At 43.4% G+C, this 17,328-nt stretch overlaps 1 protein-coding gene across 5 annotated transcripts in view; it reads left to right on the top strand.

The window, feature by feature from the left end:
• The window catches only part of ST3GAL6 (ST3 beta-galactoside alpha-2,3-sialyltransferase 6), a 156,208-nt gene that overhangs the window by 15,498 nt on the left and 123,382 nt on the right, over positions 1-17,328 (top strand). Inside the window, exon 1 of one of the 5 annotated variants that reach the window (XM_069945571.1) lies at positions 15,489-15,724. The exons of the other annotated variants lie outside the window; for them this stretch is intronic. The gene's annotated coding sequence lies outside the window, so the exon portion shown is untranslated. Of the gene's footprint in view, positions 1-15,488; positions 15,725-17,328 lie in introns of those variants that run through there. 5 annotated transcript variants of the gene reach the window in all.

Below are 17,328 nucleotides of genomic sequence, written 5' to 3'. Positions count from 1 at the left end.
AGTAATTAGGCATGAGGGTGGAGCCTCAGCGGCATATAACAAAGCTGCCTCCGCCCTTTTCCCAGACCCTCATGCTTGATTGGCAGCCCTAGCACTGGCCTTTGCATTGAAGTGTCATTGTCGTTTAAATTTTTTTTTGCAGAAATCAATAATACAGGCGATGTTAAGAAACTTTGTAATTGGGTTTATTAGCCGAAAAATGCATTTTTATCATGAAAAAGCAGTTTGAAGATCTCCCCCCTGTCTTCATTCTTGTCTATGGAGAGGAGAGCGGTGGAGGGAGATGAGGCACCAAAACAAGACAATAAAGAGTTAATTTACAGCTACATCACCGGGCTATCTCCTCTGAGGTCAGCACTGACCTCTCTGACCTCTGAATACCGGCTTTCACACAGTTCCCGCTGTGTAATCCTTTGTTCTCTGCTCTCTGATATGGCAACTAATCTCCCCCCTCCCCTCTCCATAGGTTACACAGGGCTCGACTGATGTAAAAGAGTCGAGATTTCCTGATAATGAGCAGTGAATGAGAGAGAGGGGGGTGGGGACCTGGGGAAAGTCTTCTTGAATGCAGATAATGGCAGATTTGCCTAATAATCCCAGTTTCAGAGTTTCTTAAAATAGCCTGGACTATTGATTTCTACAAAAAAAAAAAAATGACAGTGACACTTTAAAAATTAATTTTTTAAAACTTTAGACCCACCGGAGAATTGTAAAGCCATCCCTAGCAGCTGTAAAGTACTTGGGCCAGTTCAATCTCCATCAGGGAGGTGTTTGGTTCCCTTTTAAGTAGTTTAATTTTTCCTTTTTTTCTTTTTGTATCTTTGTTACCATAGAAGCAAAAATAGATGCTTTGGGAATTCTCCATTGCGTTTAGAGCCGTTAATGCTATAAATGTCACTGGGGTGAAGAGAGTGCACTGCGCTTACTGCAAGTCATCCTTGTGTTCCTGTGTATGGGCACTAGGGAGAAGCTCTCGAGGATGCCAATCTGCCCTTTCAGACCTTGGTTGTAACCTGTGAGTTCATTTTTCATTGGGTTCTGTATATGCTAGAATGTAGATGGACATGTAGACTGTACTATTTTCAGGACTTTTAAATTAAAGGAGAAGTCAGACGAAAATTTTTATTAAAGTATTGTATTGCCGCCCAAAAGTTATACAAATCACCAATATACACTTATTACGGGAAATGCTTATAAAGTGTTTTTTTTTTCCCTCCACTTAATACTGCTTCAAGGCTTCACTTCCTATATAATACGGTGATGTCACTTCCTGTATAATACGGTGATGTCACTTCCTGTATAATATGGTGATGTCACTTCCTGAATAAAATGGTGATGTCAGGTGCTTAGACCCCCCACAGATCTCTACAACGAGCAAGAAAAGGAGCTCTGTTCTGCACTTCACTCCCTGGTCTGCTTCAGTTTCCATCTTTCTGCAGGAAACAGGCTTTATAGAATTACCATGGAGACCGTCTGCTGCATCAAGGTGGGGTATAAAGCTCAGTGCGTTCTCGAGAAATCGATAGGGGTCTGAACACACGTCAAATGACTGAGACATTTTAAAGTGTACTTGCCATGACCTACAAAAATATCCCCCTCAGCAAATATGTAGTTAATACTTACCTTACTTATTCATGTGTGTCCATTTTAATTTAAATGCTCCAACGCCGGATTGGTATCGCATTGTGCTGCTCATGCTTCTTCATTTTGGTGCGCGGAGCCTGATTGATCAGTTAGTTTACTCAGCTGCCGAAGTGCCAAGGGGGTGTGTACAAGGGCGTGTAAGGCTGCTGGCCAATCAGCATTGATCTTTACTGGGCCAGCTGACATCACTTCCTGCATTCAGTGAATAATGTATCCTTTAATGATACGTACTATTCATAATATACTGTATATTGTTTATTGATAACATGTTAGGGTTTTAAAGTAATTATTGACACTTCAAATTCTCCAGATATTATCGGACTTGAGCATGCTTGAGTTGCGCTCCTCTCTATTGTTTATAAATGCTTGTCTATTCAATTGCTGTATAACTAGTAACCATGGTGTAAGGTATTGCTACATGGTCCTGCTTACTGGGAAAAACTGGCTGCCAATTGCACTTTAAGTTTTTGTAGTTACCTAATATACTAATGCAGATAGATTACAGGAAGTAATAGCAGCGTAAGGCTGGGTTCACACTACGTATATTTGAGGCTGTATTTTTGAGGCTGTATAGCAACCAAAACCAGGATTGGATTGAAAACACAGAAAGGCTCTGTTCACATAATGTTGTAATTGAGTGGATGGCCGTCATTTAATGGCAAATATTTGCTGTTATTTTAAAACAACGGCTGTGGTATTGAAATAATGGAAGTTATTTACCGTTATATGGCGGCCATCCACTCAATTACAACATTATGTGAACAGATCCTTTCTGTGTTTTCAATCCACTCCTGGTTTTGGTTGCTATGAGGACCTGACATGAGGACCAAATACAGCCTCAAATATACATAGTGTGAACCCAGCCTAAATGTGTAAAGTGCCCGCTCCGTGCCATTGTGACTGTCACCTCTTTAGTCGGTTAAATCACTGAGGCGTAGTCCTGAAAGTGACAGACTGAGATGGTGCATGAACTGTATCTTCTTTAGTATTCATTAAAGGGGTACTCCGGCCCCGGGGTATTTTTCAGTTGGGGATGGGGTGGTTATGGACGGCGGAGGTCACTTACCTACCCCGCTCCAGCGCCGGGTCCTGGATTGCGCTGTCTGGTACACCCGTCCCACAGACGCTTCCTGGTGTGAGCTGCCGCATGAGACGTGACATCCCAAGGCAGCTCAGCCATTCGGCGCCCGAGGCGGGACATTGCTACGGCCGCAGAATGACTAAGCTGCCTTGGGATGTCACGTCTCATGCCGCAGCTCACACTAGGAAGTGGCTGTGGGACGGGTGTACCAGGCGAGGCGATCCGGGACCCGGCGCTGGAACGGGGTAGGTAAGTGACCTCCGCCGTCCATAACCACCTCCTCCCCGGCCATAACTAAAAAATACCCCCGGGCCGGAGTACCCCTTTAACAGTAAAGCCATTTACAATGACTGTGGATGAAGGTCACACACCTGAGCATTCTGCCTTGTATAACATGCTGCTGATCTCAGATGTGTTGCCAAAAAAGTAAAACTTGCTAAACTAGTAGACTTGTTATATCTTGTGATGGGACTTCTAAAGTGATTGAACATATACCACTGTCTACATCAGGGATGGGGAAGCTTCGGTTCTCTAGCTGTTGCAACACTACAATTCCCATCATGCCTGGACAGCCAAAGCTTTGCTTTGGATGTCCAGGCATGATGGGAATTGTAGTTTTGCACCAGCTAGAGGGCTGAAGGTTCCCTATCCCTGGGCTTCATGCTCCCCAGCAATTTAAATGTCTTAGCATTAGAGATGAGGGAACCTGGAGCATGCTTGAGTCGATCCGAACTTTCTGCATTTGATTAGCAGTGGCTGCTGAAGTTGGATAAAGCCCTAAGGCTATGTGGAAATCATGGATATAGTCATTGGCTGTATCCATGTTTTCCAGACAACCTTAGAGCTTTATCCAAGTTCTGCAGCCCCCGTTAATCAAATACCGAACGTTCAAGCTCGGATCGTCTCGAACCCGAACCCGGTTCACTCATCTCTACTTAGTATGTTATTAGAGCTCCTTTCCAATGCCTATTTGTGATCTTCAGTGTTTTAGTTAGGCTGGGTTTACACTACATTTTTTTTTCATTCATTTTTTTGCAAAAAAATGGATGAAAACGGATGGAAAACAATGCATATGTGTGCATTCGTTTTGATCAGTTTTTCCATTTTTTTAAAAAACTGATCAAAACTGATACTTTTTTTTAACATACACAAAAACATAGTAGATCCCATTTTTGTGTCAGTTAAAAAAAAGGATCTGTATTGATCCGTGTGTTTTTTTTTTCTTTTAATGGAATTCAATGGAAAAAACGGATGCACACGCATGCATCCGTTTTTTTTATCTGTTTTTTTTGCAAAAAAAGAATGAAAAAAAGTATTGGAAAAATGTAGTGTAAACCCAGCCTTATTATGTATTTCCACAAAATTTGGCCTATAGAAACTGACATGAGGAATGGGTATGCCCAGCTGTCAATTTCGTCATACATTTCTAGAGAAAGAAAAATTGAACAATGCAGTGGTTCTCCAGAATGGCACGTAGTTTCTAATAGTGACAGATTTCATAGCCCGAGGCTCTTTCCTTATTTTGTCCTGCAAACCTGTTCAGTGTACTTGCTGGGAAAGCTCCGAATACATGTGCTGCAGGTTATACCAGCAACATTGCATTAATAGGGAACATCTGACAGATGCCCTCTGCTTGCATTCAATAGCAGACAGCAAAGCTGGAATAGTTTGGTGAATTGATGATGTCAGAGTTTTTCTTCTTTGTAAACTTGGAATCAAACTTTTGATTTTTAAGAAATCAAAAATCCCGAATGTCATCCAGAATCTGATTGTCTGTCTTGTTTTTAATGCATTTGTTATTTAGAAAATGTTATTGTGTTACGCTTTATTGACCTTTGGCTCTGATGAGGCCTGTGTGATTGCTGGCATATCCCAGTGATACTTCACCACATGCCATTTTAAAGGGAAACTCCAGCCCTGGGGCCAGAAAGTGCCAGAGATTTGTAATTAAAATCTCCAGTCTTCCAGTATTTATCAGCTGCTGTATGTCCTGCAGGAAGTGATGTATTCCTTCCAGTCTGACTCAGTGCTCTCTGCTGCCACCTCTGTCCATGTCAGGAACTGTCTAGAGCAGCAGCAAATCCCCATAGAAAACCTCTCTCTAGTAGCAAACAATGATGGACGTATAGAGCTGAGATTCTGTATTGAGTGCAGCCATAGAGATGAGGGCAGAAAGAGGAAGGGAAGTGCTGTGTTACTTCTCAGCAATGTTTCTGTTTTTCCTCTCATAGGGTACAAACACACACACCGTATACGCAGCAAATATGCAGCAGATCTGCAGCAAATTTGATGCTGTGTTCAGTTATTTAGATCTAATCTGCTGCGTATTTGTTGCGTATTTGCTGCGTATTGCAGCAGTAAATACGCTGCGTATATGGTGTGTGTGTTTATACCCTAAGGGTGCGTTTACACATCACAGATCCGCAGCGGGTTTCTCTGCCCAGTAAATTCTATGAGCAGGCAAGCTCTCAGCAGGATGCACATCCCGCTGCGAGTTCGTCCTCAGCCCGCCCCATTAACTCCCCCTTTGTCTGGGCTGGGGACAAACTCGCAGTGGGACGTGCATCCTGCTGAGAGCTTGCCTGCTCATAGAATTTACTGGGCAGGGATCCGCTGCAGATTTAGTTGTGGGTACAAACACACACTGTATCCACAGCGGATTTCACACTGTGAATTCGCAGCAAAATCCACTGCAGATCCCTCACCGGTCATTTTCAATGAGACGACATCCCGCTGCGTGTATGTAAGTGACACCCCTCTTTTCCCCCCGCCAGCCGAAGCATATGTTACCAGCTCGCTTCAGGGGCTTCTGGCGTCTGGATGTCCTGTCACTTAAATACTTGCAGCGGGATGTCATTGAAAATTACCAACAAGGGATCCGCAGCGGATTTCCTGCAAATTTGCTGCATGAAATCCCCTGCTGACCCGGTGTGTGTGTGTGTTTGTACCCTTAGATATTATCTGCATTCAATGCTGAGAAACTTTGCAATCTGTTAGCTTTACTTATCTGGTGTCAGTCTTCAGCTGTAGCAAGCTCAGGCTTTCTGCCTATAAATCATATAGAATATTCATTTTTTTTCTTTGTGTTTCGATTTATTACATGACATTGTATGAACAAAATACCTTGTACTTTAACTTTTACATCTACTTATAGGTGAAATTATTGCTGGTGTTATTAGTTTATAGCTCCAGTGATTTATGACTGTGGTCATCATATAGAGTATCTAATGGATGGAGCAGATGATGCCATATAGCTGCCTTTTAACATGTACTTACATTTCATAATATCCTTAAAAGCCTTGGCGTATCCTGTGGCTAGGGGATATGTATGATCGAGGGGGAGTCTGACTGCAGTAATGGCCAAGTGACGTACTTTGCTGTGTCTAGCGGCTCCCATTGACAGTAATGTGTATGTGTGACTGCTGCTACATTCCAGCTGGAGACACTGGACCCCATTTTTAAGATACTGGGAGTTCATACAAGTTGGAACCCCTGCGATCATAAATGTATTCCCTGTCCAATGGTCTTGTGTGCCGTAATCCCTATACAGTTTTTATTGTGTTTCTACTGTCTCTTGTTTCTAAAATATAGGGATTTTATTATTTGGTTGACTGTTTCTATAACTCATTGGTATTATATAAATCACTGGTCATCCAGGACTGGAAGTGCAAACATCTGTCCAACACTAGCTGGTTTTATTAACCCACAGGGACTGGTTCTATTTGACTCTGAGGTAAACAGTTACTGGTACTCTACATAACCTAGTGACCAATAGGGACCAGTACTGTGTAAGTCACTGTCCATTAGGGACTAGGCGTGTAAACATCTGACTAAACAGGAACTGCTTTTCCCTGCTGGTTCTGTATAATAGGGGTCATTGATAATGTAAACCACCAGACGCTGCTACAGATAGATGCTGTGCCCCAAATATATTATCTGTATTTTATGCTTTTCTCCTTTGTCATTTGCTGAAGAAGAGAACAAAATCAAAGCCGGCTAAAGCCCTGTAGCTGCCGTTGTCCCTTCATATAGTTTGTCTTATCGCTCCATGTTACTGTCCGTTCTCGTGGGAATGTTTTATTTTCAGATTTTCAGTACGTTTGGTTTTGGGCAAAGATGATTTCACATGTGAAGCATGCACAGCGTCCCCTCCCTCAGCTATGTACAGCGGAGATACGTTGTACTGTATACCTTCTTCCTAGAGAAATAAAATCCCATATGTCGTATGTTCAGCAGTCGGGTGATCTTCTTGTCCAGGTGCCGTCTTATCATCCAGGATCTATTACATTATTTATGCTGCCGATGAGAAGCTGTCATGTAGTAATGTTAATTCATTTAGCATGTCTGAGGAGAGAAAATATGGAAACAAGCTATGACACGCTGCTCGTATGAATGTAATAGCTTAAAGCTGGCATCACATTCCCTGGGGCTAGGCTGTTATTACTGAAATTGTATCCCAAGCTGAAGCCATCCTGTAACACTGGTACTGTGCTCAATGTGCAGCCTTGTTGCCGCCTCTATTCCCATGCCAATGCAGGAAGTTGCCTTGACGTACACCTCTGACACAAGGCCGCAGCACTTTTAGCGTTCTCTTGAGACAGAAAAAAAAATAATTCTTTACTCATTTTTTTTTTTTACTGTATACCATTCTATGGGGAGCTTCGGGGGCTCCCGGCTGGACGTCCCACTCAGCCAAACAGTTCACTGCCCCGCCACAGCCACTGATTGGCGGAGCGGGACATCCAGACATTAGGAGCCCCTGAAGTAAGCCGGAGCGTGGAGCAGATAATGTATGCTCCGGCCGGGGGATTAACTGGGCTGTCGCTAACAGAGTATGTCTTCTCATAGAAACAGACAGTTAAAAATCTGCAGTGGATTTCGCAGCGAGGTTCAAGAATATAGAGATCTTTATAATTGTTTACAAATTCAAATTGTGGCAGGTGGATAAGAAGTCAGAGTCCTAGGTAATTGGTAACTTCTAACAACTAACGGAAGAGACAATGACAAGGTTTCCAGACTACCTCTGTGTATTCATCCGGTATGGTCCACCTTAAAATCTGAAGAGTCAGAAGAGGAGTCAGGCTGGGCTCACACTGAGTTTTTGCAACTTTTTTTAAAAAACGGAATAGAAAAATAGATCAACATCCATTTTTTAGCATACACAAAAATGTGGTCAATCGCTTTTTGTGTACATTAAAAAAACAGATGCGTTTTGATCTATTTTTTGATCCTTTTTCATAATGGAAGTCGTAAAAAAAAAAAAGAATGCACACACCTGTTTTTTTATCCATTTTGCAAAAAATGGATGGAAAAAAAAACCAGGTTGCAAAAACTGTGTGAGCCCAGCCTAAGGGGCCTATTCCAAGGGGCCCGATTCAGCCGATTATAGCTCCGTGGAATAGAGAGAACGATCAGCCGATGATCGTGTCATTGGCTGATCGCTCATTTAGGTTCAAACTTAAAATATCGGTCGCCGTGCGGGATCGGGAGAAGACCTGCGCCTAGACAGGTAATGTATGAAACAAGGGCTGCAAGGACAATGGTAACCATGTCCCTGCAGCCCTCGCTAGCGATTGTCGGGCTGTGGAATAGGCGCTCGTTTATATCGTTGATCGGGCCTTGCTCGGCCTGTGGAATAGGACCCTAACTCTTCTGCCCCTTCAGATCTTGTGATGGACCATACCAGAAGAATACATTAAGGTAGTCTGGAAACCTTGTCATTGTCTTTTCCGTTGTTAAAAGTTACAAACTACCTAGGATTCTGACTTCTTATCCACCTGCCACAATTTAGATTTGTAAACAATTATAAAGATCTCTATATTCTTGAAGTTGAACCTCGCTGTGAAATCCGCTGCAGATCTTTAACTGTCAGTTTCTATGAGTATGTAAGTGACAGTCCCCCCCCGCCCCCCAGCTGGCTGGAGCATATACATTACCTGCTCCCCGATCTGGCTTGCTTCGGGGGCTCCCGGTGTCAGGATATCCCGCTCAGCCAATCAGTGGCAACGGCGGTGCAGCGCACTGATTGGTTGAGCGGGACGTTCAGCCGGGAGCCCCCGAAGCTCCCCATAGAATGGTATACAGTAAGGGTACAAACCCACTTGACGTATTTGCTGCGTGAATCAGTCTTAAAAATAAGCAGGCAAAACGCAGGTTGGCTTTATACGATTGTTCTGCGTTAAAATACCCAATTGCGTATTTTTGAAGCGTGAAGCTTGTTGTTAGCAAAGCATCAGTTGTTAACAACCTGTGCGAAAAACGCATGTAGCTTCACGCTTCAAAAATACGCAATTGCGTATTTTAACGCAGAACAATTGTATAAAGCCAACCTGCGTTTTGCCTGCTTATTTTTAAGACTGATTCACGCAGCAAATACGTCAAGTGGGTTTGTACCCTTAAAGAAGTAAATAAAATTCTGCTGAATTTGAGTAAAGAATAAAGTTTTTTTTCAGTCTCAGTAGAACGCTAAAACTGCTGCGGCGTTGTCAGAGATATACATCAGGACATCCTCCTCCATTCTAAAAAAAAAGGATTTAAAGAAATGGATGAAAACGCATCTGTTTTTTTATGTACACAAAAATGTGGCCGACCAAATTTTGTGTGCTAAAAAATGGTTGCATTTTGATCTTTTTTTTTTTTTTTTTTTTAAATAATGGAAGTTGGGGAAAAAGAGGGATCAAAACGGATGCACATCATGCATCTGTTTTTTTATTTTTTTTATTCACCCTTCATCCGTTTTTTGCATAAAACTGATTGAAGAAAAGCAGTGTGAGTCTAGCCTTACCATGTATGTGAAAGTTTTTGTCCTGTCATTGAGGTCTGCTCCGTGGCTGTAAGGGCCACCTTCTTCTAGTGATGTATAATGACATATACCAATGTACACATTCCTGCAAGTGTGTCGGGGGTTGTCGTTAACTTGCGCTTGGACTCCTGTAATACGAATCCTTTCTCCTTGTAAGATGATGTGGTCATCAGAAACAGATCTTTCCTTCTCTTATTGTGAAGATATAAGTTCATTCTCTTTCTAGGCTTCTGTCCTGCTTCACCTGTAGAATAGAGAAGAAATCAGGCGATACCTTGTGGAGGATAACTGAGTAACAATCAAATATACTCAGTTAGCCTCCAAAAGGTATCTCCTGATTTCTTCTCTATTCTACTGATTTCTATGGCTAATGGTCCTTTTACACGGAACGATTATTGTTCGTTTTTGCACGATAACGATTGCATTTGAGCAATAATCGTTCTGTGTAAACGCTGCGAATGATCACGCGATGAGTGAGAAATCGTTCATTTTGATCTTTCAACATGTTCTCAAATCGTTGTTGATCGTTTGTAAAAAATTCGCAGATCGTTCCGAGTTACCAGTCTTTAAACGATTTCACCTATGTGTGAGATAGGCTTAAGCGATCGCATAACGATTTTTCCGTACGATGTATCGTTCTGTCTAAACGCTGATCGTTATAAAAAAACATCGTTGATTCAAAATCGTTAATGGTGCGATCGGGCGAATTATGGCTCTGTGTAAAACCACCATGACACGGTACAACAATACTCTGTGTAAGTCCAGTCTTTGCATGTCACTATTGTCATCCTGTGTTAAATACATGACTATTCAGGCTTCAAGGTAAACAGTGCCTGATAAAGAGAGACCTCTGTAGGCCGAAAAGATGTCATTGCAAGCCTTCCAGTTAGAAGGTATCAACTACTCTCTATCTACTGGTTAACATGGTTCAAAGCCTTTTTTTATTTTTTTTTTATTCTGCTGTTAGTCAGGGGCAGTATTTCTATGTGTAGTTTTTGAACAAGAACACATGCATACAATGCAACTTTCATAATGCTCGTTCATCTGCCTTGTCAGTGACTGGTATAGAAGCCTTTATTAAAAGTGACTGGCATGTCATACAGATGTTAATAAAGGCCCCTTAGGGTTTACTCTGGCCCCACTCAGTAATCTCTGCCTATCCCCTGGTCCTTCACAGCTCGTGTTTGGCTTCTTCTGATCCCCTAATCTCCTGTCTTTTTTGGAGGTAAGCGCTCAGGACAGACCTTGCCCCCTCTGCCAGTCACTGGCTGCACTGGTATCCCTTCTTGGCTAGTGCTTGGCTGAGCCAGTGTGTCCTTCTCCAAGAGCTTGTCTCAGAAATGGACATCGGGGACCAGAAGGAGCTGAACGTTCTGCAGGGAACCAGGGGTAGGTAAGTATAGTTTTATTTTCTATTCTTCAAAAGACCCAGAAATATATGAATTTTTGGAAACTGGTGAAATAGCCCTTAAACAATAAACTGTGCCACCTAGATGTGTGATCCTGTCATTCCCCCATAGCAGCTGGTATTTGTGTGTCTCTGCTCCATCATATGAGTCCCTAGGGGTCTTGTCCTTCTGAGAGATCACTGATCTGTACAGGTCGATCCCCAGAAGTCTTGTCCTTTTTAGTTGTTCATCTGGGCTCAACAAAGCTTTTTCTCTCTTGGTTACCTGATGCTTGATCTGACGTTCTAGACCAGTGGTCTGCACCCGCGGCTCTGACAGCTGTCTTATGGCATGACAGGAGTTGTCTTGCAATAGGTTGCAATTGCTTTTCATTATAAAGGTTTTGGGGCTAACCATATTTGTAGTTTATAATATTAGTACGGCTGCACAGAATACAAATTGTCATTTCTATTTTCTAAAAAAAAGCAAGTATACATATGCATAGTTTTCTAACCATGCATCTGTTTTCCATAGGGGAAGGACAATAAGCCATGACCGGAGTCTGGACACCCCCATACATGATAGATTATTAGATTTAATTGGACGTTAAATCGTGACAATATGTAATTACTATTTGTTTAAAATATTTTTGTCGGCCAACCATCTATTTACATTAATATCTAGTATTCAGGTTACTATGAAAGGAAATACACGTTCATCCCTCCTTCCCCTATACAATTGCACCGTCGTTCCATTATCATATGCTGCTGCTCTGGTTTGGACAAATACTTGGTAAGAAATTCATATTGAAGGTAGATTTCTAAATTCTGTCTCATTCACGTGGGTTTTGTAAAAAGCCTATGGCACGCCTTTTAACATTTACCTCAATGGCAAATGAAAACTACAAGAATAAACCAGTTAAAACTACAAGTAAAACCTGCCTGGGAATTTCCCAGCCAAGTCACATTTTTTTTCTGCAGAAAGCCCTGTCTGCTTCAACACTTAGGCTACAAACCCACTTGGCGGGTCTGCAGCGAGTCCCCACGCTGCATATTTGCAGCGAGACTCGCTGCAGATCCCGGCCCTATACTTTTAATGGCAGACAAACACGCAGCAGGGATGTACATCCCTGCTGCGAGTATGTCTGCAGCCCACCCCATTAACCCCCCGGCCGCCGGAGCTGATACTTCACCTGATCCCGGCTCCGGCGGTTCCCGATGTCTTCAGCAAGCCGGAGCGGGGACCAGGTGAAGTATATGCTCCAGCCAGCCGCCCGCAGCCCCAGCCGCCCGATCGCTTGCATGCACCCCCCTTCCCGCTCTGGCTTGCTGAAGACATCGGGAACCGCCGGAGCCGGGATCAGGTGAAGTATCAGTTTCGGGGGCTTAATGGGGTGGGCTGCAGACAAACTCGCAGCAGGGATGTACATCCCTGCTGCGTGTTTGTCTGCCATTAAAAGTATAGGGCCGGGATCTGCAGCGAGTCTCGCTGCAAATACGCAGCGAGGGGACTCGCTGCAGACCCGCCAAGTGGGTTTGTAGCCTTAAAGAGGTTATCCAGCGCTACGAAAACATGGCCACTTTTCCCCCTACTGTTGTCATGTGCAGTTTGCAATTAAGCTCCATTTACTTCAATGGAACAGAGTTTCAAAACCCCACCCAAACTGGAGACAAGAGTAGCGGGAAAGTGGCCATATTTTTGTAGTGCTGGATAACCCCTTTAGGGTACAAACACACACACCGTATATGCAGCAGATACGCAGCAGATCTGCAGCAGATTTGATGGTGCAGATTTGATGCTGTGTTCAGTTATATAGATCTAATCTGCTGCGTATCGCAGCAGTAAATACGCTGCGTATACGGTGTGTGTTTGTACCCTTAGGGTACAAACACACACAGCAGATACGCAGCAGATTTGATACTGTGTTCAGTTATTTAGATCTAATCTGCCCTAAGGCCCTATTCCACAGGCTGACTGACAGGAGCTCGATTGCTCCTCATTCCTCGCTCGCTACCATTAGGGGGGGGCATATAGCAGTGGTCTGCAGCCGCTGCTCTTATTCCACGGGTTTGCCTCCTATTCGGCTGACCGTTGCCTTCTAGTCCACGGAACGATTATCGGCCGTAACGGGCGATAATCGTTCCATGGAATAGGGCCTTTAGTTCAAATTGACCATGTAAGGTAGATGGAAACCACATGCTGTGTTATTTTCAGTCAATTTGTGCAATTTATTTTTATCTTTTCTAAGAGTCATAAGAAAAAATATAACTTTTTTTAAAGGATAGCTTCACACACACCATATCGCAGTGGATTTTCTGCTGCTGATCCGCAGCAGATCTGCAGCAGATTTGATCTAAAATTGAACACAGCATCAAATCTGTACCATCAAATCTGCTGCAGATCCTGTATGTGTTAATGCACCCTGAGGTCTCATGCACACTGAGCATAAGAGGTAGATTTTCGCTTGGAATCTGCGCGAAATTCCGCTCGAAAATCCGCCCATTTAAATTGAGCAAAGCACTTTTCCATTGTTTTCAATGGGCTTTGCGCTGTGCTTTTCACACACCGGAATTTCCCTTGTGGATCCGCTTTCCGCCCAAAGAAGTGACATGTTACTACTTTGAGCGAATTTTGCTAGAGGAATCCTATAGAAGTCAATGGGGCTTGAATTCTGCTTGAATTCCGCTTGAATTCCGCTTGAATTCTGCTCTAATTCTGGCAGAGCAGGATAGAAAAGGAATTTCAAACAGAAATCTTTCCTCTAATTCCTCGTCTTTTGCTCAGTGTGCATGAGCCCTAAGGCTAGTTTCACACGTACAGGATTGCAACAGATTTGATGCTGCAATTTCCACAATCCTATGTCCCCCTTAACCTGGCCCTGCCCGGCTAATACATTACCTGTCTGTGCTGTCTGTCCTTGCAGCCCTTGCTTAAACACCATACTTTACCTAAACATGTTGCAGGTCCCCTCCTGTGCAGCTGCTTCGGTGCGGCCTGTCTGAGCTGACAGACTGCTCAGCCAATCAGCTCAAATAGGCCGCACTGAAGCTGCTGCTGCGCGCGGGATCGGGAGGAAGAAGACCTGCAACATTCTTAGGTAAAGCATGGTGCTTGCGAAATCTTTGTTAGCCCGCCTTGCGTCACTATTCCACGCAGTGATGCGCAGTCGGTGCCTGATTTTAGGTTTGAACCTAAATAAACGATCAGCCGATGACACAATCATCGGCTGATCGTTATCTGTATTCCACAGAGCGATAATCGGCCGATTATCTCTCCATGGAATAGGACCCTTAGGGCTGCATTCATCTTCTTCAGCCACTAGTAAATAAATACTGCACACCTGGATTTGCTCATTTCTAATAGTTTCCTATACTAAGCAAGATGATATATATATATATATATGAACTGGAGAGAATGGAACGGCTGCACATCCCATCTATGGCTGATACTAATGCCGCTAGGCCTATATTAAAAATCAACACCAGAGTGTCTGTATATGAATTGATCAAGCCATATTGCCCCGTGTACCACCGCGCAGGTCCTCTGGTCCACACGGGTCCCTACGCTAACTCCACACCGTGTTGGTCAGCGACCGCCAACCCCGCAAAGCGTGCACATGCAGGGAAGGGAGGCCATGGAATGGCCCTGCAACCCCAATGTCACAGGACCAGACCCAAAAAGCCCCACCAAAACCCAGCCAGCACCACCGGCGGGGAAGGCTGCCCCCAAACGACACAAGTATGGATATGATATTACACTTACCATTGCTGCTCTCACAGAATGGGGAAGACATAGGGTCCAGACATGTGAGCACAGGCATATCCTGCTAATTTTGGTCATGTGGGTCTTATAAAGGAGTGCGAGCTGTTCAGAGAGGGAGAACTGTAAAACACGAACTGGAGAGAATGGAACGGCTGCACATCCCATCTATGGCTGATACTAATGCCGCTAGGCCTATATTAAAAATCAACACCAGAGTGTCTGTATATGAATTGATCAAGCCGTATTGCCCCGTGTACCACCGCGCAGGTCCTCTGGCCCACACGGGTCCCTACGCTAACTCCACACCATGTCGGTCAGCGACCGCCAACCCCGCAAAGCGTGCACGTGCAGGGAAGGGAGGCCTGGGGGTTGCAGGGCCTGTGGCATGGGGGTTGCAGGGCCGTTCCATGGCCTCCCTTCCCTGACTGTGCACGCCTGCGGGGGTGGTGGTCGCTGACTGGCACAGTGTGGACTTAGTGTAGGGACCCATGTGTATCAGATACCTGCACGCGGTACATGGGGCAGTGTGGCTTGATCAATTCACATACAGAATTCTGATGTTTTGTATGCAGCCGAGAGGTACTAGTATCAGCCATAGGTGTGAGGTGCAGCACTCTTTTTCTTCCCTGAACATATATATATATATATATATACACACACACACACACACAAAGACAACCTCCTGTAACCAAGCAGCGCTTTGTTCTGCCCACTTAATATCCTGTGATTATGGCTGTGTTATCTATAAAACTTTGGGAGGTGCCTACCATGCCTTGGTGATATGTATCGCAGTTTGCTATACCTCCATAGAGCTGTGTGTCTATGAAGCTGTGAGGAGGTCCTGTTGCAGCATTTTGGGAAGCTGCAGGGACACGATCCTCTGGTGTTTGTTCTTTTGTGAGCAGCGGGAAGGTGAATCCAGTTTCCTAATGATAGCCTTTGAACCGGCCTTGTTTTCTCAGGAAACTGTGCTCCCTATGAACTTTGTTGGATCAACTTCATGTATTAGGTTTGGTAGCTCACAGAGACAGACCGCACTGCACTCAGGTGATGGTTGTATATTTTTCTGTGGGTAAAATGTAATTTATTTAATGTTTTGTTTTATTATTGCTTTTAATTACTTTTAGTATTAAGCGTTTCATGGTGTTTTAGAGTTTGGATAACTTTTTACTTTTTTTTTTCCCCCCAGTGCTTTGGCAGACAGGTGTGGCTTGTCTCTAGGGGGACAAGTCCTCTCTGTAATAACTGCTAATTGTGTTGGCAGCCATAGTCTGCCCGTCCTGCTGCCTTACAAATACTTTCTTGACATATCACTTAAGTGTAGTAGAGATATATGTATATCTCTGTCTATTTATATTATATGGACCTGTAGTGCATCAATAACTAAACACCATTTACTGTCCATTGCTGTTTTGCATTGCATTTTTAGGTTGGGTGTTTTTTTTTTTTTTTTTTTTTTTTATATAAAATTTTTATTAGTCGAAAAAAGCAAAATATTACAAGATGCAGAGTGTAATGCACATACAAAAAGAGTCAATAACAAACAATGACTAGCAAGTGACAAAGTACTCAGTTTGGGTGGCTTTTACAGGTGAAAATTCTTCGTTTTCATTTTAGGGTATAAACACACACACCGTATACGCAACATATTTACTGCTGCGATACGCAGCAAATATGCAGCACATACGCAGCAGATTAGATCTAAATAACTGAACACAGCATCAAATCTGCTGCGTATCTGCTGCGTATACGGTGTGTGTGTTTGTACCCTTAGGGTACAAACACACACAGCAGATACGCAGCAGATATGCAGCAGATTTGATACTGTGTTCAGTAATTGAGATTTAATCTGCTGCGTATCGCAGCAGTAAATACGCAGCATATATGCCGTGTGTGTTTGTACCCTTAGGGTATAAACACACACACCGTATACGCAACGTATTTACTTCTGCGATACGCAGCAGATACACAGCAGATTAGATCTAAATAACTGAACACAGCATCAAATCTGCACCATCAAATCTGCTGCAGATCTGCTGCGTATCTGCTGCGTATACAGTGTGTGTTTGTACCCTTACATAAACTATTGAGAGGTATTAAAGTCAATTCAACGTGTCTTTAAAGGGACATTCTCATCTCAGCTAATATAATTAAACTTGTAGGACATGTCAAGTTATATTTGCTAATTTATTTACTTCTGTTGATATACCCACTCTTTCCCTCCCATTGTTGACAGCTTGTTCTCTAGGTTACTGACCACCACTCTGCTCTAACAGCAGTGGTTTGGTATGTCTACATATTTATGAGTTTTATGCAGTATATATATACTGCATATATACACTAAATCTACATTATAGCTCTATATACACCAACCAGACCACTGCTTTTACGGTTAATTTACACATCCCCGAAACATGTCCGTGCACGGGCGTGTTCTGCAGACTGGACCTCAGAGCTCCCAGAATAATAAGTAATTACATCATGGTCAGCATCATTATAACATATGTGGAGTGCAGATACTGTTTAAGGGTAGCTTCACACGTACCGTATCGCTGCATTTTTAACATGCGAGTTTTGATTTTCACATGAAAATCATGTGAAAATCAAAACGCGCATGTGAAAAACGCAACGTTAAAAACGCACGTGTGAAG

The sequence above is a fragment of the Dendropsophus ebraccatus genome, chromosome 11 (assembly GCF_027789765.1).
Source record: "Dendropsophus ebraccatus isolate aDenEbr1 chromosome 11, aDenEbr1.pat, whole genome shotgun sequence".
In the NCBI taxonomy this organism is placed as follows: domain Eukaryota; kingdom Metazoa; phylum Chordata; class Amphibia; order Anura; family Hylidae; genus Dendropsophus; species Dendropsophus ebraccatus.
This window is presented reverse-complemented; position numbering and strand designations above follow the sequence as displayed.